At 47.6% G+C, this 24,346-nt stretch overlaps 1 long non-coding RNA gene across 1 annotated transcript in view; it reads right to left on the reverse strand.

Annotated features, from left to right (window-relative positions):
* LOC119448233 (uncharacterized) overlaps positions 1-19,174 on the reverse strand; it is a 35,983-nt gene extending 16,809 nt beyond the window's left edge. The window contains exons 1-2 of the long non-coding RNA XR_005191000.2: positions 19,018-19,174; positions 18,346-18,411 (exon numbers count right to left, since the gene is read on the reverse strand). This is a non-coding gene — a long non-coding RNA (uncharacterized LOC119448233). The remainder of the gene's footprint in view (positions 1-18,345; positions 18,412-19,017) is intronic.
* Between the last annotated feature and the right edge of the window lie 5,172 nt (positions 19,175-24,346).

Genomic DNA, 24,346 nt, shown 5'->3' on the forward strand with positions numbered 1-24,346 from the left:
GCACAGTCTAGAGCAGCATTACTAGATTGGTCTAGAGTGCCTCGATGCCCTCCTCGCCCACCACTCCTCTTCCACTGGGAAGTCGCGTTTGCTCTCCGCCGTGGGTTTGCCCCCCGCGAAAGCGCGCGTATCGCCCTCGCGCGCTTTCACTCGCACATAAGCAACACCACCTAGAAGGCTTAAGGCCCCCGCGCCGCCTCGTCGCCTAAGCGCCTAGGTCACCAAGATCAGGTCAACGCTCTGATCGACGCAACGCCACCTAGTTGATTTCGACCAGGGAGAGCGGCGTCGCTTGACGCGTTTCGACCATGGATGCGAAGTGCATAAATACGGGACCACCGCTTGTGCTGGCTCAGTCCGACGAACGCCGTAGGCGTGCTTGCTGCTTTGTTGTTCGCTTGCTTTAGGGCACAGGTTCGCCCAATAAGCTCTCCAAGTTGACCGCCGACGCAGTGTCTCTTTCTGTCTGCCTGCTTACCAGGCAGCTCACCATCACCTACGTGACAATATTTTGTTGCGATAGCAATTATATGGACACTCCAAAGCGGATTTCTACCGTCGGCGTCGCCGTCGTCGTCACCGTCGCCGTTGCCGTCGCCGTCGCCGTGAGGTTCCGTATGACGTCGAGATGAAATCGTCGCCCCGCTCCGGACGCTGTATGTGCGAGTGAAAGGGCCCGAGGGACGCGCGCTTTCACGGGGAGCGAACGCTCGTCGGAAAGCAAACGCGCGTTCTGCGCCGTGCTCCCTGAAGGGCTGCAGAATTAAGCGTCTCTTTCCTCCTTTACAATCGCCATATACATGTATAGAGAGCAAACACACCTTCTGCTATCGAACGAAAGGCCGTGTGGTGACGGGAGGGAGGGAGGGGAGGCGACGTTTAGCTGCGGCACCAAATGCGTATTTATATAAAAAAAATGTGGTTGATCCCTCTTATATAGGAATCGGTATAGAACACGAAAGTGAAACGTGTCTTCACAGAAGTAGTGTAATGTTTATTGCACATTGATATATAATGTCTATTGGTGTTTTGTGGCTAAAGCGCCCTTAGGCGTTGATGCACCCACGCTGACGCCTGGTGGCACGTCTCCTCCATCACGACTACCAACGTCGATGACCATGAGCAACCGTCGTGCATATGGAAGCTGCACTACGCTGCACACGCTAGCACAACGCGAAAGACGAAGCACGTAACTGACACACTAATACAACGCGCAAGACAAAGCACGTAACTGAATCGTCACCGAGTCAAATCAGCGCGTACAGCGCGTCGTAATTGCAGCCTCCGCGATCAACTTCAGAAACATTTTCAGAGCTAATTGCGGAGGCCACGCTCCGCTGTGCTGAGTACGGTGAACGCCACCTAGGTGGCGTTGGTAGTGCTTCTTGATGCCAGCGTCCCTTCGAATGCTGGCATCGAGGCGTCGTAGTGCTGAGACCACCGAAGCGTTCACTGTCGGTGCGCGTTAGTGTCATAATGCAGTACTTCTCTTTTCTGCTCGTAGGCGGCGGCACCGCCCCGAGCAAGAGCGCGGGTACACGGAGGAGTGTTAGATATATAAGGCGTGTCTGTGTAGCTCTCTGCAAATGCGTTTGTGGCGCAATGGGTTAAACGCTCGGCGATCTATCGTCGCGGACCGAGAGGTCGTGGGTTCGATTTCCAAATTTTGCATGTTTGTGGAACTTTTTCTTCTGGTTTCTTTCTTTGTATTATGTTCGTGTACATTGTAAGCTGACGTATTTCCGTGACGGAAATACGTCAGTGAAGTCTTGGTGGACCCCGGCATAAAACACTTTCGTGTTAAAAAGTTGTCGCAGTTTCACCTGAAAGGCGAAGCATCAATTGCGATAGCAAATTTGTAGAGAGCTATACGGAGTAATGATATTAGCTTTATCAGCTGTATAAACTTGGACATGCAGCAGCACCGGCAACACGCAGTACTATTGTCGACGCCGCCGGCGTTTTGCCCGCGTTCGCTCAAAACGCGTGCGGCGTTGGTGACTGTTGCCGGAGCCTCTGATATAAATAGGCACTTCGTGCCGCAGCTAAACGTCGCCTCCCTTCCCTTCCCTCCCCCTCCCCGACGGCCTTCGCGCGTCGGAAGAAGGCGCGTTTGCTCTACATATATGGTGATTGTAAAGCAGGAAAGAGACGCTTACTTCTGCAGCCCTTAAGCGAGCACGGCGCAGAACGCGCGTTTGTTCTCCGCCGTGCGTTCACTCCCCGTGAAAGCGCGCGCCCCTCGCGCCCTTTCATTCGCGCGGCGACGATTTCATCTCCATTGATGTCATACGGAACCTCACGGCGACGGCGACGGCTACGGCGACGGCGACGGCGACGCCGACGGCAGAAATCTGCTTTTGAGTGTCCATATAATTGCTATCGCAATAAAACGTTGCGAGGCGAAAAGGTTGGTAAGATTTCCGACGCTGCTCGACGAGCGTCCCATTCTGATCTCGTCGAAAACCTCCGAGCCGCCCCCAGAGGCACCGGCAACAGTCACCAACGCCGCGCGCGTTCGGTGCGAACGCGGGCAAAACGCCGACGGCGTCGACAACAGTTCCGTGCGTTGCTGCTGCTGCTGCATGTCCAAGTTTATACAGATGATAAAACCACTATCCTTGCTCCGTATCTACTAAGTTGCTATCGCAATTGATGCTTCGCCTTTGGGGCGAAACTGCGACATATTTTTGATTTCCTGCTGTGTTTGTGCACGTGAAGGAACTGCAACAATGCCCGGCTGCTGTTGCGTTTCCAACTGCAAGTCGAACTATGCAGGAGAGCCGAGCGCGCGAGTGCACGTGTTTCCGAACGACCCGGAGGGGCAGGCGGCATCGACAAGAGCGGTTTCCCGAAAGGATTTTGCTCCGACGAAGAACACAGTGATAAGATATGGCCTATGATTCGATACGGGGGCTTTTCATTAACGCAATGCACGTTTTTGCGGCTGAACGTATCCAGCACCACCTTAATCGGACTGCTTGCGTTGTCGGAGCCTGAAACCTGAACATACTTCTTTTGTTGTATGAAACGCCAAACCGAGCCGTTTACGTTTTCGGCATTATGAAACGTGTTCACACATAATTCTTTTTTTCTCATTTTAGCTCGGTGAGAAGCATTTTGTAGGCAGTGACTACGTTAAAACGTTGAAGTACACAGACGTGAAGACGGGGAAGATTATTGAAGTGCCGCTGAAACTCTTCCGGCTGAAGCCGGATGCGGTGCCGCGTGTGTTCCCGAATTGCCCTCAATACATCTCTCGTCAAAATGCATGCACTCGGGAGGCTCGGAGGACAAAACAAAACGTGTCTAGGATGAATTGCTCCGCATTGCCAGGGAAAAATCTGTGGAAGAAAAACAACAAGACAAGAAGAAGAAAGTCACAAGCTTTTCTGAAATTCTTCATGCTCTGAAAAGATTCCACACCTCACCATTTTGGTCTGTGATCAACATGGACTCGAAGGTTCTATTCCTGGATTTGACTGTTGATCAGGGCGCCTTTGTGCGTTCCTCGGTGATTGTTCGAAACAGCATGTGTGTCGAAGTGTATTTTCAGGAAACGCGCATTGTGGAACTTGACGATGTCAGTGTGCCTGCAGAGTTGCAGGATTTCCGGCAACTAAGTGACATCCTTCATTATGTTGAGTGTCTGCGTACTCCTTATTCTTCGAACAATGTTCAGTGGGCTCATCAAGTGCTTGCAACTGTGGTGGTACTGTTGGAGGAGTTGATATGCAATGATCAGCAGCATCAGCTACACGAATGGCACCTGGAAATCGTATCATAAGAAGCCAACAAACAATGACACCAAGGAGAACATAGGGGAAATTACTTGTACGTATTAATTGAAATAAAGAAACGATAAATTAATGAAAATGAAAACGGATGAAAAAACAACTGTCCGCAGGTGGGGAACGAACCCACGTCTTCGCATTACGCGTGCGATGCTCTCACCATTGAGCTACCGCGGAGCCGTTTTCCCCTTCACTTTCTGGGGTATTTATGTTTTACAACTAGAATTAACCCTGGGAATGTTAGCCAGCGCCACCACCCACAAACCTAGGGGCGGATGTGGAACATCCTTTCTGCCGTAAACCGGATGCTCGCCAAAGGCATTGTTGAACCCTCATCGAGCCCTTTCTTTTCCGGCGATGGCTTTGAAGAGGTGACTGATTGAGAGGAGTCTTTTCCTTAGGTAGGATACATAGGATACCGTCGGTGCGTTTTATGCTGCAACTATACAAAGCGCTTTTTATGGGTTTCTTGCGCTACAGCACCCCGGTGTTGTCAAGCGCCCGGAGGACTAACCTCAGAGTGCTTGAGAGCATGCAAGCTCAAGCACTTAGAACTTGTCTTGGCCTACCGCGATGCGCCTCAACAGCTGCAACAATTGCCATCGCCAGGGAACATGCCATCAGAACGTATGTCGCCACAGACACCCTTCGAAATCATCTTCGGCACCTTTCCCGACTACAGTCTCAACGCCTTGCTTCTCTCTCGGAAAGTAGGCCAGATGCAACTTTTTCGGGCATTGTAACCTCCTATCGATCTTCTCTTCCATCGGACTTCACGCCTGCCGCAATACCACCTTGTCCTTTGTGGTGTCTCCGGCAGCCACAAGTGCGGCTCTCCATTCCAGGAGTTACAAAGAAGTCCGACTTGCCAACTTGTGCCCTGAATCAAGCTGCTCTACATACGCTGCATGATTCCTACTCTGATTGAATTCACATTTATACAGATGGCTCTTCGACTCTGAGCAGCTCTACTGGTGCGGTAGTTATTCCGTCGGCATCTTTCTGCAAAAAGTTCAAGATCAGCCACGTCATAACATCGACAGGGTCTGAACTTGCCACCCTCCATAGCGCAGTGCTTTATGTGCACGAACAATCACCAAATAATTGGGCTATATTCTGTGACTCAAAGGCAGCCCTACAGTAACTTTTATCAGCTCTGCGCCGCAGCCCACATGAAGAATTGGTAGCGGAGATACGAGTACGCTACCATGAAGCGGTGGTCAGAGGCCACGACATTGTATTTCAGTGGCTACCTGGGCACTGCAACATCACTGGCAACGAATGTGCCGACAAAGTTCCCCGTGAAGCACATCACGAATATGAAAGAATCCCAATACCATTGTCAAGAACGGATGCAGCGCAGCACCTCAGCAGTCTTGCCCATACTATAACTCTAAGAAAATGGCATACACCAGAGTTTACCAACCGGCGCTTATATGCCATATACACACAGATGCAATTACGACTTTCACCCAGTTTCAAATGACATGAAGAAACCTTACTGTGCCGCCTGCGATTAGGAGTTTCTTTTACGAACTCCTATTCATTCCTAATTGGAATGGCGGACAGTGCCAACTGCAGCAGATGTGGTGTTGAGGAAACCACCAGACATATCTTATGTGACTGCGCTAGATACGAAGAAGAGAGGATTGCCCTTCGGACTGCTTTGGGGCACTTAGATGACAGGCCTTTTACGGAGGAGATGATCTTGGGCCCATGGCCTCGTGCGTCTTCTATGCACAGGGCTACAAAGGCGCTGCTGCGCTTTTTGAAGTGCACAAGCCTGCATGACCGCCTGTGACGAAACTTAGCGATGAACGCTTGACTGTAAATGTGCAAGGTGTGAACTGTGAACTTCTCTCTTCCTTCTCCTCTTTCAATTCCTTCTGCCCCTTCCCCAGTGCGGGGTAGCCTACCGGGCTCAGCCTGGTTAACCTCCCTGCCTTTCCCTTATGACTTTTCTCTCTCTCTCTCTTTTCTCTCTCATCGAGCCCTTGGGTGTCGCCGGTCGTACTCGTTAAAAAGAAAAATGGCAAATGGCGTTTCTGCGTTGATTCATCATCATCATCATCATCATCATCATCATCATCATCATCAGCCTATATTTATGTCCACTGCAGAACGAAGGCCTCTTCCTGCGATCTCCAATTGCCGCTGTCCTGCGCTAGCGTGTTCCAACTTGCGCCTACAAATTTCCTAACTTAATCATCCCACCTGGTTTTCTGCCGTCCACGACTGCACTTCCCTTCTCTTGGTATCCATTCTGTAACCCTAATGGTCCACCGGTTATCCATCCTACGCATAACGTAGCCTGCACAGCTCCATTTCTTCCGCCTAATGTCAACTAGAATATCGGCTATCCCCGTTTGTTCTCTGATCCGCACCGCTCTCTTCTGTCTCTTAACGTTACTCCTAAGATTTTTCGTTCCATCGCTCTTTGTGCGGTCCTTAACTTGTTCTCGAGCTTCTTTGTTAGCCTCCATGTTTCTGCCCCGCATGTTAGCACCGGTAGAATACAATGATTGTACACTTTTCTTTTCAACGACAGTGGTAGGCTCCCAGTCATGATTTGGTAATGCCTGCCGTATGCTCTCCAGCCCAATTTTATTATTCTGTAAATTTCTTTCTCATGATGAGGGTCCCCTGTGAGTATTTGACCTAGATAAACATACTCCTTTACAGACTCTAGAGGCTGACTGGCGATCCTGAATTCTTGTTCCCTTGCCAGGCTATTGAGCATTATCTTTGTCTTCGGCATATTCATGTTCAGCCCAATTCTTCACTTTCTCGATTAAGGTCCTCAATCATTTGTTGTAATTCGTCTCCAATGTTGCTGAATAGGACAAGGTCATCTGCAAACCGAAGGTTGCTCAGATATTCGCCGCTGATCCTCACTCCTTAGCCTTCCCAGTCTAAGAGCTTGAATACTTCTAAGCATGCAATGAATAGCATTGGAGAGATTGTGCCTCCTTGCCTGACCCCTTTCTTGATAGGTAACGTTCTACTTTTCTTGTGGAGAACCAAGGTAGCTGTGGAATCCTTGTAGATATTTGCTAAGATATTCACGTATGCCTCCTGTACTCCTTGATTACGCAATGCCTCTATGACTGCTCGTATGTCTACTGAATCAAATGCCTTTTCATAATCTATGAAAGCCATATAGAGAGGTTGATTATACTACGCAGATTTCTCGATTACCTGATTGATGACATGGATATGATCCATCGCAGAATATCCCTTCCTGAAGCCAGCCTGTTCTCTGGGTTGGCTGAAGTCAAGTGTTACCCTGATTCTATTGAAAATATCTTGGTGAATATTTTATACAATACTGAAAGCAAGCTAATGGGTCTGTAATTTATCAATTATTTAACGTCTCCCTTCTTATGGATAAGTATAATGTTGGCGTTCTTCCAGCTCTCTGGTACACTTGAAGTTGTGAGGCAATGCTTATACAGGGCCGCAAGCTTTTCAAGCATGATATCTCCTCCATCTTCGAAAAAATTTACTGTTATTCCATCTTCTCCAGCAGCTTTTCCCCTGGTCATGTCTTTCAAGGCCCTTCTAACTTCATCGCTAGTTATAGAAGGAGCCTCTGTATTTGGTTCCTCCACCTAAACCAAATCTCTAAAAAGGACGTTTACCCTTTACCACGAATCGATGGCGTCTTGATTGTCTTCATTCTGCCAAATCGTTTCGTCCATAGACCTTGGATCTTGTTATTGGCAGATTTCCATAGATGAGCAAGATCAAGCAAAGACTGCTTTCGTCATTCCAAATGGCCTCTACCAATTCAAGGTTATGCCGTTTGGTCTATGCAATGCCCCCGCCACGTTCAAACGGATGATGGATTCTCGGCTAGAAGGTTTCAAATGGTCAACTTGCCTTTGTTACCTGCACAACGTCCTTGTGTTTTCCTCTACATTTGAGAGGCACCTTGAGCACGTCGCAGCTATTCTTGACGTCATCCAAAAGGCTAGGCTAGAATTAAACTCATCGAACTGCCAGTTAGGGCGCCGACAGATTACAGTGCTAGGCCATCTCGTCGATGCTTCCGGCGAACAACCAGACCCGGAGAAGGTTCGAGCAGTAATGGCTTTTCCTGAACCTCAGTCTGTCAAAGGCGTCCGGAGTTTTGTGGGGCTCTGTTCTTATTTTAGATGGTTCGTGAAAGATTTCGCAGCAATCGCTCGACCGCTCACCAAACTTCTGAAGAAAGACGTGCCTTTTACGTGAGGTTCCCCGCAGGCTGTCGCGTTTTCCCGCCTTATCACGATTCTCACCAATCCACCTGTCTTGGCCCACTTTGACCCGTCCGAAACTACAGAGGTACAGAGGTCCGAACCGATGCCAGTGGTTATGGGATCGGAGCCATCTTAGCGCAATGCCAACATGGCCACGACCGTGTTATAGCCTACGCTAGCCCGCTCCTAACAACTGCAGAGCGTAACTATTCGATTACCGTGCGCGAATGTCTTGCTCTAGTCTGGGCAGTTTCAAAGTTCCGCCCATATTGATATGGCAAGCATTTCTCAGTAATCACTGACCATCATGCGCCGTGTTGGCTTTCCTCGCTCAAGGATCCTACCGGCCGGCTCGGTCATTGGGCCCTCAAACTACAAGAATATACATACACAGTGACATACAAGTCGGAACGCCAACACCAGGACGCAGAGTGTCTCTTTCGCTACCCAGTCGAAGACCCGACTGCTAGGTTCGATAATGATATCGACGCCTGCGTTCTCTCTCTTTTCCAATTGCTCCATGTCGCCGACAAGCAGCGCCATGACCCGTCCTTGCGTGTCATCATTTACGGTCTGTAATCTTCACTTGCCGACAGTTCCCTGCGCTTATTCATACTTCAAGATGACGTACTGTACCGCCAGAACGTTCAGCCGGACGGCCCAGCATTACTCCTTGTGATCCCTAAACAACTTCGCTCGGCTGTTCTCCACGAACTTCACGACTTTCCCACTACCGGTCACCTCGGTTTGTCACGTACTTACGACCGCATCCGTCGACGCTTCTTCTGGCCAGGGCTTGCTCGCTCCGTTCGAAGATACGTAGTAGCGTGTGAGAAATGCCAGCGATGCAAGATACCATCGACGCTCCCTGACTGGTTACTTCAACCACTCGACATTCCTGCAGAGCCATTCTTTCGGGTTGGTTTGGACTTACTTGGCCCTTTTCCTCTATCTACGTCTGCGAAAAATTGGACCACTGTGGCCACGAATTACGCCATGCGCTACGCCATCACTCGAGCACTTCCTACAAGTTGTGCCACAGATGTCGCCTATTTTCGACGTGATTTTATTACATGGAGCTCCACGACAACTTCTCACAGACCGTGGCCGGATATTCCTATCAAAAGTTATCGCAGACATCCTGCAGTCCTACATACGTGTTGCTATTCTTATATTATGTTATCCTACATACGTGTTGTATTTCGGCTAAGGCACTACGAAAGAGTAAGCCGCCACAACGGATGGAGCACGCAAGCGCAGCTTGAGAACGTTGCATTTTTTCTCGCCGGCACCGCACTACTTTGGTTTGACAATCATGAACACGTGCTGACCACTTGGGAGACCTTTATCCAGGAATTGAAAGCCTGCTTTGGTGACTCGAATTCCAAAAAGAAGAAAGCAGAACACACGCTTTCGCGCAGAGCCCAATTGCCTGGCGAAACGTGTACAACGTATATTGAAGAAATATTGAAGCTGTGTGGAATTGTAAATTCGAATATGTCCGATGAAGACAAAGTAGGAGATCTATTAAAATGCATTGCTGAAGACGTCTACAATTTCCTAATCATGAAAGAAAACCTGAACACCCTGTCCGAATTCAGGCAGCAGTGTCACGCGTTCGAAGCTTTGAAGACCCGAATGATCTTACCCAAGTTCGGGCGCTTGGACAACGTCACCACCGTTGCCAGTATGGACGTCGCTGCCTGCGAGGACATCGCCTCGATCGTGCGTCGAGTGACTCACGAGGAGCTAGCGCGACTTTAGGGAGCAGACGCTGCTTATGAGTGTGCGTTTGACCAAGGCATTCCCGACACACCACCATCCTGGTCGCGAGAACGTCGCAGCGAGCGCCGACCGCCATCTGAGGAACCACATTTCACCAACGCCAGCTTTCCGTCCCTCCCGGCAACTCTCAGTCGCCGTCAGCCCTCACCAGTCCATCATGGTACAACGGAATACTACCCAACACCACGACGTGTTGCAGCGGAATACTCGATACCACGACAAGCTTCTGCGGAATCAAACCCGGAATCACACCTACCTGCTCCATTTACTTTCAACCGGGACCTACCTGTCTGCTACGCCTGCGGTTCCCGAGGACATATTGCGTGCTATTGTCGCCGCCGCTCCCAGCGAGCGCCCCATCTTTCGACGTACTCAGCTCGTGTGCACAAGACGCGCCCGCGCCATTTGGAGTTCAACCTCTGCGGCAACAGTGGTCGTACCAATCGCGCGATGAGTCCCCTGTCTCCGAGCGCAGCCTTACACCGCCGCCGACCCAACTGCGCTGTTCGCCATCCCCGCGCCGTCGTCGGTCGCCTTCCCCGCCGCAGCTGGGAAACTAGCTGGTGCGGCCGATGGAGGTGCGGTCGCGGGACGGTCAGACTCGCCAATTCCTCGGTCTGTTATGCTGAAGAACAAGGTGTGTGGGTGTATATAGACGGTGTAAATACTACTGCTCTTGTCGGTACTGGTGCCGCTATTTCTATTATGAGCCTGCGCTTCAAAGATCGCTTAGGACAGAAAGTTGTGTTTGCCTGGGATCTTAAAGAAACTTTTCGTGGAGTTGGCGGTGAAGTGTTACGCCCTGTTGGCGTTCGGTTTTGGTTTCGATTGGAGGACACAGTTTCAGAGCGGAGTTCACTGTCTTGGCCCACACAACTCATGATGTTATTTTAAGCATAGATTTCCTACGTGCATCCAGTGCTACACTTGACTGCGGGACTGGAGAAATTTTACTACGGAGCGCGTTGCCAATCGTCATACTTGATGATTTGCAGACTGATCAAGCCGACGTGTTTTCGCTATCTCAAGATGTGTTCCTGCCTGGTAGGACAGCCATGTTTGTTCCCGTGTGCTTTCACGTGTCCGGATGGGATCATGCAGCGGTCTTGTCGAGCCAGACCCAACAACGCGCTTAAGAAGAATGTGTTGGTCCCTCGATCTGTTGTTCAAGCCATCGACGGGCGTGCGTTCTTGTGGGCTGTGAACGCTTCTACGGAGCCTGTTACCCTGCCCGCCGGCCTTAAATTGGGAACATTTGAAGAGCAAGCCACAATTGACGTACGAATAGTTCAGACATCAGACTTCAGGCTTCAGACATCAGTCGACAATTGCCCAATTATTCGGATGACTTGTGACGTATGATTAACAAGTCGTTGTCGTCTTCTGAGCAAGATGTACTCCTAGAAGTGCTTGCCTGCTACACGTCAGTCTTTGATTTTGCTCAGCGCGAGCGGTCTCGGATGTTGCCGGAATCCCGCATGCACCACCGCATTAGCACAGGCAAGCGACTCCGATACGTCAGAAACCCTATCGCGTATCTCCCACGGAGAGAAATGTGATCGCCGAACAGGTCGATGACATGCTGCAGACAGGCGTTATTCAGGAGCCTTGTAGTCCTTGGGCCGCTCCTGTTATACTAGTGAAAAAGAAAGGCAACTCATGGAGATTTTGTGTCGACTTCCGCCACCTCAATGCCGTCACAAAGAAAGACGTGTATCCCTTACTGCGCATTGACGATGCCGTTGACTGTCTTCACTCCGCTTCGTACTTTCCGTCGGTTGACCTTCGGTCCGGGTATTGGCAGATACCGATGCACCCGTCTGACAGCGAAAAGACCGCTTTTGTTACGCCTGACAGACTATTTGAATTTAACGTCATGCCATTTGGTGTATGTAATGCTCCAACAACCTTCGAGTGATTTATGGACTCCGTCCTCTGCGGTCTCAAATGGGAGATCTGTATGTGTTATTTAGATGATGTCATTATTTTCGGCCGCACTTTCCACGAGCACAACAAGAGGCTCGGCGTTGTTTTGGACTGCATCCAACAGGCTGGCCTCATTTTAAACTCTAAGAATTAAGTGCCATTTTGGTGAGCGTCAAGCCCTTGTGCTGAGTTATCTCGTCGACAAGGACGGTATACGGCCAGACCCCCAAAAGATTTCTGCTGTTCGCAACTTTAGGCAGCCGAAGACAGTGAAAGACCTCAGAAGTTTCCTGGGCCTTTGTTCTTATTTTCGCAGGTTTATTAAAGACTTCGCCCAGCTTGCTTGTCCCCTGACTAACCTGCTTCGCAAGGACACTCCCTACGTATGGTCCACTCAGTACGAGGCTGCCTTCGAGCAGCTGAAGTTTTTGCTCATCTCTGGGCCACTTCTCCATCATTTCAATCCGGAGGCGGTCACCGAACTGCAGACTGATGCAAGTGGTGTGAGCGTTGGTGCTGTGCTCGTCCAGTTTCACGACGCTCGCCAACACGTCGTTGCCTACGCCAGTCGTACTCTGACGAGAGCAGAGAGAAATTATACAGTCACGGAACTGGAATGTCTTGCTGTTGTTTTCACCATCCACAAGTTCAGGCCATATTTATACGGCCGCCATTTCAAGATTGTTACAGACCATCATTCTCTCTGCTGGCTCGTTGGACTGCATGACCCAGCTGGCTGGTTGGCTCAGTGGGCCTTGCGGCTACAAGAATACAACTTTTCCGTTGCATACAAGAGTGGTCGGTGCCACACAGATGCCGACTGCTTATCTCGTCTTCCCGCTCAGAGCAACAGCACTGATGATGACGATTTCGACGACTACCTAACTGCCATCTCATCCGACTTTCCGGACTTGGCCGTCTTCCAGAACGAACAACAGTGCGACCCTTCACTTAAGCCGATTATTGATGCGACTCGCAGATCTGAACGGCCTACGCCATTTGTGATTCGTGACGGTCTGCTTTACCACAAGAATTATTCTAACAATGGTGCTCCACTGCTCCTCGTCGTCCCAGAATTCCTGCGGCTTGCGGTGCTTCGGGCAATGCACGACGACCTTACATCCGGGCACCTTGGATACGCTCGCACGCTCCACCGCCTCCGACAACGTTTCTATTGGCCTCAATTGTGGTAGACAACCAAGCAGTACGTTTCCACCTGCGATGTCTGCCAACGCCACAAACAAACGACTACGGCTCCTGCAGGAACTCTGCAACCAGTTAAACCGCTGACTTCACCTTTTGAGAAAGTGGGTATCGATTTACTCGGCCCCTTCCCCAAGTCTTCCACAGGGTGCCGCTGGATAATCGTGTGTGTGGATTACTTAACACGTTATACTGAAACAATGGCACTCGTCTCAGCTGCAGCAGCCGATGTTTCGGGGTTTCTTCTGCAATCTATTATCGTCCGCCACGGAGCTCCTTGTGTAGTGATAAGTGATCGTGGCTGGCAGTTCACCGCTGACGTCGTGGAAGAGTTAATGCGCCTTTGTGGAACTCAGTATCGCCATTCCACCCCTTACCATCCGGAAACCAATGGCCTAACCGAGCGCACCAATCGTACCCTCGTCAACATGCTTTCAATGTATGTCTCAGCGGATCATAAGAACTGGGATACCGTATTACCGTTCATCACGTATGCCTTCAACACAGCCAAGCATGATGTAACAGGACACGCACCTTTCTTTCTCCTCAACGCTCGCCATCCTCAAAGTTTCCTCGACACCATACTTCCTTTTTCACCTAACGAAGATGCTTCTGTCGCGTAGATATTGTGTCGTGCCGAAGAAGCACGTCGACTCGCCCGGCTCAGAACCCTATCGTCGCATGCTCATGCCAAGGCTCGCTACGACGCACAGCATTCGCCCGTCAGATTCGCCGCCGGTGACTTCGTGTAGTTGTGGACGCCCGGATAGGAAAAGGACACCTTCCCAAAAGCTTCTCTCCAAGTATTCGGGCCCGTTCGTCATTCTCAAATGCTTGAGAGAAGTGACCTATGTCGTCGCTAAAGTGACAGCTGATAACCGCCGTTCAGGCAAGACGCAAGTTGTGCACGTTGCACGATTGAAACCATACCATCAACGCCCACTCTGACTCGCTCGGTGAGCTTCGTCTGCCCCGGAGGAAATTGTAACGCCGCACAGGAGAAGCGTAGAAGAGGAGGTAGAAGCGGCGCGAGGTTTTTTGGGCTGATCGGTTGTTTCGGACCATCCCATGTCTTGTCTCCGCTTTTCACTGTAAATAAATTCATTCTTCATCCGTAACAATATTATCGTGCGTAAAAACCGATTTAAAAGCCAATGGAATGCATTAGCAATTTTATTTTCGTCATTTTACTAGTGCACCGGCTATATCAAACGCATCACAATCTTTAGATTTGGAGGAGATGACCCTCCAAAATTTCTCAGGTGACCCCGAAAAAAAGTTGGGCAGTGATGTTCCGGAATAACGCTGCTTGTCTTGGTCAACATAATTATTTATCTCAGAAGAAATAGCAGAAATTATTTCATTGTGTAATTTTTGGTCTGAAAATGACTGTCTTTTTTTCTTTTTTAACCTTTTTAATCTTCGTTTTAGTTGTAGCATCTCCCGAGAAATCCCGGGATTATTTTTCTGCCTCCTTTTAGTTCTGCATGGGACAAAACGATCTTTGCATTGACTAACGAGGCTTTTAAAACAATCGCAAAGTTTGTGTACATCATCATCACTGTTCAAGAAATCAATAAAATTATACGACAATACATCTATACTAAATACATCCTCGGCTCGAGAAAAGTCACGGAAGGTAGACACATTGCGTCTTTCAGTTAGGGAAACGTTATATAGGGTAAGCAACACTGCCTGGTGGTCGGATATGCTAGGAATAATTTCGAAATTGTAATTAGCAGTAATAGTTCCACTAAGAAGAAATAAGTCAAGAACCGACTCAGAGGTACGTTGTACTCCCGTAAAGTTATCCTCAACTTGTAATAAATCAAAGGTAAACGTGATATCCAACACAGCTTCTCCAGATTTATTGTAAGGATCTTTGAGCGATAGAGTAGGCCAGACCACATTTGGCAGATTAAAATCGCCTGCCAGGACAACACGATCACCAGGCTTCACATATGTGCGCAGGAAGTTAGCAAGGCCTTCTAGTAGACTAACAGAAGAACTAGGGGGTCTATATAAGGTTCCGATAATATACCTGACCTTGTCATAATAGGCCTTACAAAACATACATTCAATATTAGGAGCTTCCGGCATGCTAATGTTGTGGATGGAGTCCTTGACAATTAAGCATATCCCTCCACCTTTGCCTTCGCGATCTTTCATGTACGCGCGATATTCATTCGGGACATATTCACTGTCACAAAATTGTGGGATTCAACCAGGTTTCTGTGAAGATAGAAATATCTAGATTATAAGAAAATAACAGAGCCTCGAAGTCCGTCACCTTATTAGCTGTACTTCTAGAATTTACGTTGAGTATATTCAGTAAGGTCCGGTCATATGGGCGTCGTCAGTTACCCTTTTTGGTAAGCTTATAAAGACACCTGTCTGTGCCATTCCAGTCAAAAAACGCTCATTTTGCGTTGCATTAGATGCTACATCGTGTTTTTGAGTTGAGTTAGAATCGTTAAACTGCTCCGCTTCAAAGTGAAACATACCGTGTACGCAGCTAACGTTAGCCTAGCTGCGCAAAAAAAAAAAGAGAGAGAAACATTGAAAAAAGCCTTGATAAATATACAGTGATAGGACCACGGTGGTAGAACCACCTGGGAAAGGCCTTCCGGTGTTCGATCATCAGACGTGTGGCGGCGAAGCACCGTATATATTAGACTATGGTCTGCTGTATGCCACTTTAATCTGTCTGATAGTGTAGTTGCTCTGATTGTAGAAAAATATAAAAAAAGTAATTCAAAACCCTACACAGAACTTCATCAAAGTCTACCGCAGGAGTGTGTGTGGAGTGAATGCCGCTTGAATGGCCGCATACCAAATGAAAATGCATACCAAACCACCAATATGATTGGCAACTTGCTTCCTGCTAGACGCCCTAATTTCTTTCTTAAATTCGTGACTGCCCCTCAGATTCTGAAACCTGCTAGGGCTCTATTTAGGGGAATATGTAGCAAATATGTCATTGTTGGGACAAAAACGCTCCAACTGGCCTGCATCATTTGTGGCACAACCCTTACTTATGGCAACATATGGTCTCCTGGTTTGGGGATCTCACTTTCCTTGTGCATGATTTGTGTTTTCCCCTGTGTGTGATGGCGCTTTTTCAGGTATCAGCAACAGTGCGCTGCCAAGAACGTGTGACCAAGGTTGTTTTTATACTTCTGCGCAGCGTTTAGGAGCACACCGTTGTGAAACATGGGAACAGGTCGGATTCTGGGCAGCTCAAGTTTGGCTGTTGTGGACTCCGCCACCGAGTGCACCATGGCCATCGGGCACCTTATGAACAACTGGAAGATAGGTCAGATGTTTAATAGGCTACTACAATCAACTGTGAGGGAGCAGCAATCCATTTTGTATACCTCACGTTCCACGTTTGGAGCCACAAAACCCGCACTCTCTAAATCTGAACAGAATACTTCATAATTGTGGATCCTGGGACGAACAATGAAAGGAATATGCACCGTCAAAAGAACCTCTTCAACATGAGGCACCTTGTCCTAAAATACGTGGTGAGAAATGCATAGTGCTTACTGTATCTAAAAATGTCGCACCCTAAGTCCATGTGTAGAAAGCATCCAACGGCCAAGTTGCCGCGGAAAAGTTTATCTTGACGACTTTATTCACGCTTCTTCTAAACGTTCCATTCATTCTGGCTATCTTAAAGAGGCGTCGAATGCTTGTACGAAATTGTTGCAAGACGCTAGCGTCCTAAAATGGCAAGAAATGTTTCTTCCAAAAGATAGGGTTCATAATTTGTTCATCAAATTCCATTGCCAAAGAAGCACCAGCGAGGCGCTTGAAAAGAATTGCTGAGCCGGGACATTAGCGAGGACTATCTTTGCCTCGGCGTGTGCCATCATGCCACTGCGAATGTAGGCATCATAAATGACAGCCGCCTCTGCTGCAACTTCATGAATGTCAAAAGCACAGTTTGCACAGTTTGCATGCAAGGGGATAATTGCATCAGTACTACCTCTATCTCACTGATGCAGAAGGAACGAAGTTTCCTATCGCACAGGCGCTGCAACGTGGCCTATCGCAATCAACACTAGTTTGTGTGTGGGTGTTGACTCTTGAGCTGCGCATGCTCGCCTGGTTTTACTGGGAGCCAGAGTTTTTTAATAAAGCGCAGTTCTTAGTCCAGTCGTTCTGTGTGCCACGTCTCTTCTCTGTAATTTCTCTTTTGACTGGTTTAATACTCAATCACACTTTGAATATTCATTATTTAAGGCTGCTTCAGGCAACTGAATCACCTTCGCTTCAACCTACACCAGAGGTTTATAAGCGTAGCAGTACTCTACGTCAAGAATCAAATGGTCGGGCCTGTAAAGCCGTCGACACTCTTTTCCAGCAACGAGATGAAAATATTTGCAACGAAGATGCCTAGGTAGGAAAAACCTGGCGATTGATCGGAACATTTGCCGGACGATGCCTTCATAGAAGACGACGCCGAAGTTCTAAAGTTTGGCGATAAAGCAAGCAGCACTATTTTCTTTCGTAAGGCAATGACTGCCATTGTCAGGACAGGAACCACAACGGTGAGCAACGTAAAGCAACTCAAGCTGATGTTCGGTAAGCGTGGCATCTCAGCGAGAAGATACGAGAGCTGCGGCTGAAGACATTGAATGGTGAGAGTGTCAGGCATTTAGCAATTTATATAGAGAGACACTGCTAGAACAGGAAGAGCTGTCCAAATTAGAGCAATTTCGTTAATCGGGATATCTGCTGAAAAGTTAAAATATGGCTAGAATGAGAGTATTCCAGCATTGAAGCAGGCTTTCCCTTCGCCATACTACGGCCTAATAAGTTTAGTCAAACTGAACATAATCAAAGCTCAGTTATCCTCTTGGGGGGAACGTGTAAGTCCGAGCAGGCGTCGTTGACACATGCGTCATTGAGATAAGCGTCATTGGTAAGGTCGAATGACTGACAGCAGTGACAGCTTGCGCTCTCTCAGGAAGGACGGCCTAACCCAAGTTAATGACCGGCTCTCGCTCGTCACAGCCAAGCACAAAACGCGCCGCCGTGCGCTGAACCCTTACTTCCCTAGTCATACGGGAAGCACAGACCACGAAACCGATTGCCCGCTACCCCCCCTCCCCCCCCCCCCCTCCTAATTAGCAGAGACCCGCTGCTGGCAACGGGGTGAGCGGGGGTCAAGTGGACGGGACCATCGACAACTGTGCATCAGAATGCGAGAGCCGCAAGCACTCTCTGCAAATACAGATCGTTCAAGTTTTTACCACGTTTCCTGTCAGCTGCTTTACCCCCGCTGAGCTACATCATAGGGACCTCGTCCCTCAACACTACGGAAAACAAACTTTACTATAACATTTTAACCTTGCTCGACTTTTACCAATAACATATCATGGACTCACTTGCGTTTCTGGGGGTAGCGTCCACAAATACCAGGAAACACACAAACAGGTATTTCTCTCGCATGACTGCAAAAGAAAGTAAACAGAAGAAAAGCGCTCGTGAATATTAAGGCTTGATCAGTGGTGTTCATAAAGTTCACTGTTCGATCAGTGGTGTTCTCAATAAAAAAGATAACATAATTCACACCCCGTAGTAGAAACAACTGGCGTGCAACTAATCCCGTTGTCCTTGTCCGACCCGTAAGGATAAAGAGGCAAAATAATAAATGGTACAGTACTGAAGGACCATTTGGTCTAGTCATACTACATCAAATAGACTAGTTTGGCAAATCAGTAGGTAGATGACCGCAATAAGGTAAATATCTGAACAAGAAACATGGGATATCGGCTCACAAACAAAGGCAGAATATTTTGTTGAGCTGTCTTTTCTATCTCTACACGCGAGAATACAAAGGCAACATAGCGCGGATATTTCCCGATAACGGAAAACAGAGCGCGTCCCGGTACGAGGTGATCAATGCAGCAGTACGTCATTCATGTCCTTCGGGCAGTGGTAAGTAAAAGTTTGTCTAAAGTGTGCAAGCTGTTGTAGCGCTACACTCTGTGCGTTTGCCAAGGAAATAGAAAGCAAGAAAAATGTAAGCACTTTATGGAAACAAAAGGTACACTTACCTTTCTTTTAAATAAATGAGGCCAAAAATATTTTAAGATCCTAAGACATTAGGAGGTCAAGTTACAAAAAATGATATTTGGGTGGCCAAGACCTACTTGAAAATCTGGTTTAAAATGGCGGGTTTTTCTGCCTATTCACAAGCGCAGGTAATGAACAGTGAGGGGAGTTAAGCGAGACTAACGCCTTCACAGGAACAGCACAAGGGGGTCAGTTTGCCTCCAGCAGAGCACAGCTGGCAGAAAAAAAAAACTCGCAATCAGCTATAAAAAAAGGGTCTGCAGCGAAAGTAGCGCGAAAACCACAATAGACAATGAAAGCGTTAACAACGCAAAGAGCTGTCAGAAGGTTCACCATCAGAAGTTCGTCGGCCGAAAGACGCAATAGACGAGGTGCATTGAATTTTTAAAGAACTAAATATAGGATTCATATACCCATACTACAAAAATCTGAAAATGATAAGCGAAAGGCAGGCAGGTAAACCAGGGCTTAGCCCGGCTGGATACCCTGCACTGGCTGAAAGGGGAGGAAAAGTTCAAGAAAAGAATAAAAGAAGGGAACGTCTGCTGTAAATATCACCAACATAGTAACAGCTCTCTGCTCTTTTATTGATCGCACCAATGAGTTCATTGAGCCAATGAGCGCGATATTCATTAATAAGGCTAGACACGGAGTGTCAAGCACAATTGTAGAATCTGCACTGTAGTAAAATACGGTCAAAGTAAGCTTGCGAATTCTTTGAAGAGCGTTTTCAATCTTTCTAATGTTCCAACGAATTTCGGGATGTGATCTCGCTGCCACTAAGAGCTAAACTAAAAGGCAACCGCTTATTTTATCCTGCAATGATTGCCGCCACGAGGAGCGGAAGGAAATACAAATTGTAAGTAACCAGTGATGACAAACCAAAGATGTACATAGCCGCAAACTATAAGCTTTTATACCTGTCATTTTTTATACCTATAGTAGGTTTACAATAGCTGAATGCTAAGGTAGTTTATCACTGAAACATGCTAATGACACTGAATAAAACGAGCCCGTAAATCTTGATTTTCGTCTTCTGCAGCACTGACAACATGTTTTAAATTTAACTGTTCTTATTTAGCTACCATAACAACAAATTTTACATGTAGTAACGGCTATTGCTTATATTGCAAGGACATCTTTTGATATTTACTTTTATTGCGATAGCAATTATATGGACACTCAAAAGCAGATTTCTGCCGTCGGCGTTGCCGTCGCCGTCGCCGTGAGGTTCCGTATGACGTCATTTGGAGATGAAATCGTCACCGCGCGGTAGGTGGTAAGTGGTTCTTGAGGGAAAGGGAAAGGTTGGCGCTATCTTCTGCAGCCCTTGAGGGAGCACGGCTCAGCGCGGTAAGTGGTTCTTGAGGGAAAGGGAAAGGTTGGCGCTATCTTCTGCAGCCCTTGAGGGAGCACGGCTCAGCGCCAGTCGAACGCTGTATGTGCGAGTGAAAGAGCGCGAGGGGCGCGTCTTTCACGGGGAGTGAACGCACGGCGGAGAACAAACGCGCGTTCTGCGCCGTGCTCGCTTAAGGGCTGCAGAAGTAGGCGTCTCTTTTCTCCTTCACAATCACCATATATGTAGAGCAAACGCGCCTTCTTCCGACGCGCGAGAGGCCGTGGGGGAGGGGGAGGGAAGGGAGGCGACGTTTAGCTGCGGCACCAAGTGCCTATTTATATCAGAGGCTCCGGCAACAGTCACCAACGCCGCGCGCATTTTGAGCGAACGCGGGCAAAACGCCGATGGCGTCGACAACAGTTCTGCGTGTTGCCGATGCTGCTGCATGTCCAAGTTTATACAGCTGATAAAGCTAATATCATTACTCCGTATAGCTCTCTACAAGTTTGCTATCGCAATTGATGCTTCGCCTTTCAGGTGAAACTGCGACAACTTTTTTGACTTAGTTCTCCCCAGCTTGTCCTGCTCCTACAACGTAAGCATTCGCGCACCACGTACTTTTAAGCAAAGCGGAGTGAGAAATAAATGTTTAAATATGAAATAATAAACAAAATTCATGGAAGAGCACCATTGACGTATAACTAAAGTTTCGATAAAAATAGCAGTGCTTTTTCTATATTGACTTTAGTGCTGCCTTAGAAAGAACAGCCACATGTTGCACATGTGTGCCGATGCAGATACCGCGATATAATGAAGACAAAGGGTAACGTTTCTGGCTTTCTGTTCAAAGCAAAAGAATGGTCGTCGGCTGTCGTGAGTCAACTGAAAGGCAGTACGTGCAGCTTCCGAGGTAGCATTAAACGACCAGGGTTTGTGGGGTGTTGGTGTAGAACGAGCACCACAAAGAATATATACTGGCGCCTATTACCAAACGATGTATCTTACAGTATGCAGTACCCAATAAAGTAAAGTAACATTCGAGATATTGGTAAAGGCACCGCTTCACTGCGTCTGCTATCCAAGACGTAGACTTGAAGAGCTATCATGCGATTCATCTCGTTTATCGTAACTTTGTTTCCTATTTTGTTCTATTTTAGCTCATATTTTTGGTCACCTTTTATTCTGCTCTCCCACCTTTCTCAGCATAGGGTAAGCAGCTAGTCTCTACAGCAGGCTACACTCCCTTTCCTTTCCTCTTCTTCTTTCTCAGACGTAGCGCGGGGATTGAACATTGGCGGTTTAATTTTCAACTTAAGTTTAAGCGCCAGAACTGTGGCTAGTAATGAGAGCCATTGGTGAACAAGCATCCCCTATTATACCCAAGCACGTCAACACGTGACCCGTCAACCTATCGATGGCAGAATATTTGTAATAGAAATAGCAAGTTATATTGCCGCGCGACTGGCCGCTCGAATTAGTTTGCGTGCATTTGCGGGCTTCTTTCACGCTCGGAAAAACACATTTATGTAGCACGTACTGAGCAACAGAAAGCTGTATCGGGAGTTTTTCATGCTGCTCTACAATGTTCTCATTGAAACTTTGACAATTAGGACAGTACTTCTCGAGTTAGATAACTAATTGCAAGTAGTTAAATAAATCTCAGTAACGAAACAATTACTAGCGGCTACTCCACTGCACTGGAAACAATACGCACTATAGGTTTGCTTCGCGTAGCGCCGTTCCACTTTATTTAAAATCGTGCTGCGTGATCGCTGGGACACCCTGCATAACTGACAAACAGAAAATGCCTTCCGTAGTGCTGCTGACATCGTCCAAGAACTTGCACGCTGTTCGCTGCTTCGAAATCGGTAGAAATTCGAATTTTCCCTGGATGAGTGGCGCGCGATACCTATTCCATCTTGGGAACTAGGAGCGCTCATCACGCAAACCACAGCCATGCTCCGCAGGGGCTTTGAAAATTGCCGCGCCGAGGAAGAAGAAAACAAAGAAGTGAAAAGGCAAAAATACCTTCTTTATAGTCCACTAGATGGGGCTAGCTGCCCCCAGGACGACCGAGAGCGCGGGAAAGTACGAATATGCAACAGTCTTATATAGCGGGGGACTGATGGAAATCGGCGTTGTGTGAAATGGAAGCTCGTAAAGAAAATGCGCTCGTTTAACGATCACTTCTATCCCTCTGGAATGAACAAAATATTAACAAATTTTGGAACCAAATAGGTGTTTATGATTTAAGAACAGACCTATTTGTGACCGCCTTAAGCAATCTAAGAATGAGGAAATGCGTGCTAAATATGTACGGTTGGTTTCTGAATCTGAGACGGAGTGCCCATTCTGCAGAAGCCTGAACATTTGCACTTGCGTTCACGACTCAAAGAATTGGCTTTCACTGCCAATTGAGGCGCAAGAAGGAAATAAAATTGGTGCGTTCTTGCGAACGAATGTCTCCACTGTTCGGGAAATAAAAATAACCCCTTTCATGCATCGTTGTGTATCTTGCGGATTTCCGCGAAGGTAGTTTGTTTCTTTTTTTTTTCTTTGAGGGGGGGGGGGGGGGGCGAGGGGGTGGAATTCGTGGAGCAACCGAAGCTCACATTTATGAAAGCCTATTGAAACGCGTAGCGAAGCGCGCTACAAAACCACGGAGAAGAGATATATAGAGCAGCGAAGCCATAGTACTTTCGTTCCTGTCCGATTCCAAACTTCGTAATTGTTGCTACGACTGCGCGCGAGGACCAATGAGTGGGCACGAGATTAACTACTGCCAAATTAAGGCCACTGAGCTGCCACTCAGCTCGTCGCGTGCTCCTGACCCGCTAATTAGGATACCACTGGCCCGTGAAACAACGTCTAATTGGTCAGTTTGTACACTGGAAAACCAGCTAAGCGGATATTTCGTATTCCATTCGCCCATGAAAGAGCTGTTTGTACGCTTAAGTATATTCACCCGAAGCCCGAAATCTGAGTCGCCAAATAATAGGGGAGATACCAATAGCCGTGGAGTTTCGCGGTATATGTAAGCATAAAACTACGTGAAGAATAATGTGCACAGAGAAACTAATGACGAAGTACAGGCACTTGAGCGACTTCTCTAAAAGTACTTGGATGAATGCGTTCTTCCCTGAAACGTTTTATTTGTCTCTTTTATCGGCACGCTTCTCTCTATATGCTGCGTTTTATCCTCGCCATAAAGCAACAGAAAGCAATCTATCTAAGTGCAGTTCAATCCGACAACAATAATCAACAAGCTAAATTTAGCGTTATTATGGGTCTTAAATATAACCATAAATATTTTAACCGCTAATCAAAAAAATTAAAAGCAATTAAAATCATGCTTTTGCTTCTGTCTTGCACAAAAGAAAAACTGTCAGAATGGCTTTCGAAACGAACGTTGCCAAGCAAGCACCGCCTTAGCGCCGCCTTTGTAACGTGAACGTTATTGCGTAGGAAATAATTGCGCACCACCTGTATATGTCTCTCACATAGCACGAGATCTCTACTCTTTGTTTACTCTTTCCTTGCCATCTTTCATATTCCTACGCGGAGTTAATTAAAGGCTAGGGGCAAAGCAGCGCCAGCCCTCAACCTCTTTCACTTATCGAATTTTCCGCACGAGAATAGAACAGAAGCTTCACCGCGCAGCACAACTACCACGGCAGCAAACGATTCTCTATTACCGAATAAAGAACCATTTGTTGCTTTCGTATGCCTGGAGGTCTTTTCTTTGGCGGAAAATTGTTTTACGGTCCGCTACAGCACTTAGTTTCCGTAAAATTTACAAAAAAAATTTGCATTGACTTTGACACACAACTGGGTTTGCTGTGGTGAAATGGAACATCACACGAGCTAATTACGCCAATTAGCAATATTTTTCTTGGTTGCATTATCTGCAGCGAGCATTGCCATTGTCCGGTCAATTCATTGAGACCATTTGGCACACGCTTTCGCGAGCA

Source organism: Dermacentor silvarum, chromosome 4 (assembly GCF_013339745.2).
Source record: "Dermacentor silvarum isolate Dsil-2018 chromosome 4, BIME_Dsil_1.4, whole genome shotgun sequence".
Classification (NCBI taxonomy): Eukaryota; Metazoa; Arthropoda; class Arachnida; order Ixodida; family Ixodidae; genus Dermacentor; species Dermacentor silvarum.